The following is a 1,099-nucleotide window of genomic DNA, read 5'->3' on the forward strand; positions in this document are numbered from 1 at the left end:
TAGAAGCTGATTGGCTAGTTTAGCTGGGTGGTGCAAAAGTCTCTCGCACATCTGGAAAGTTCTGTACTGGTCCATGGTGTCACTGAGCAGCACTTCTGCACTCGCCTCACACTCCTCCATTACACCTCCTTCTATCCGCACCTTCACTGCATCATTCACTATGAGGACGACCACATTGACAAATATATTATTAACTTATTCCTGAACAGATATTACAATACTTACGGTCTCATGGATAATACTCTACCTGTATATCCATTCAGCCATAGTTGATACACTTCTTTGTCCATAATGGTGGTGTTTCCAACAAATACATCCAGTTCCACAGACATCTTGACATCGGCACTATACTAAACTAAACAGATGACTGTAACATGCAACGTTACTTAGTGAGTTCCACGAATAAACTGGTATTAAGAGTCTCAATCTTTGACACTAAAGTCAATTACAAGACTGACAGACTGACAGACAGTAGCTATTCCTCATACAGAATTGAAGCTACGGCCATTAGCTAATATTTAACTATTTAGCTAATCCATAACTAAATTTAGCACACCACAGACATGCTACATTACCATGTATTTTCAACAACTAGTTTCAACTACGCGGACTTACCAGACACAAGCGTATCAACGCGACAGCTGGTTTTTAATCACATTCAGATGTCACAACATTAGCTCTTGTTTTGATACGTCTAGTTCCTTTCGACTTTTACTCAACAAAAACATAAGCTTATCTCATAGGTAACCGTGGGCGCTGTTTAAAGATTATTACCACGAGTTGATCATATACGGGTAAGTGGTAGCCATCACGTAAATATTTACTAAACCCTAACTAACTGTCACATCTAGCGACTACTTCACATTCATAGCAACAGCACACTGTCGTGACTACTTCCGGGTGTGCGCCGCATTCATATTACGTCACTTGCACGTGACTGATACTGTAGTTTCTGTTAGCGAGTGCTCGGGTATCATCACAACTGTATATTAATGAATGTTTTAGACAATAAACTGAATGTTTTGTCATACCATTGGCATGAAACATCACTTTTTTTTAATAAATCCCACTAATATTTTTTAGAACATTGTGATATTTT

At 38.8% G+C, this 1,099-nt stretch overlaps 1 long non-coding RNA gene across 1 annotated transcript; it reads right to left on the reverse strand.

Moving 5' to 3' along the window:
• Positions 1–6: 6 nt before the first annotated feature.
• Positions 7–894, reverse strand: LOC107580786 (uncharacterized). Its single transcript, XR_001608706.1, has 3 exons — positions 616–894; positions 248–367; positions 7–158 (listed from the first exon to the last, which is right to left on the reverse strand). It is a non-coding gene; the product is annotated as an uncharacterized lncRNA (long non-coding RNA).
• Between the last annotated feature and the right edge of the window lie 205 nt (positions 895–1,099).

The sequence above is a fragment of the Sinocyclocheilus grahami genome, unplaced genomic scaffold (genome assembly GCF_001515645.1).
Source record: "Sinocyclocheilus grahami isolate Dianchi unplaced genomic scaffold, SAMN03320097.WGS_v1.1 scaffold44811.1, whole genome shotgun sequence".
NCBI classification, from domain to species: Eukaryota; Metazoa; Chordata; class Actinopteri; order Cypriniformes; family Cyprinidae; genus Sinocyclocheilus; species Sinocyclocheilus grahami.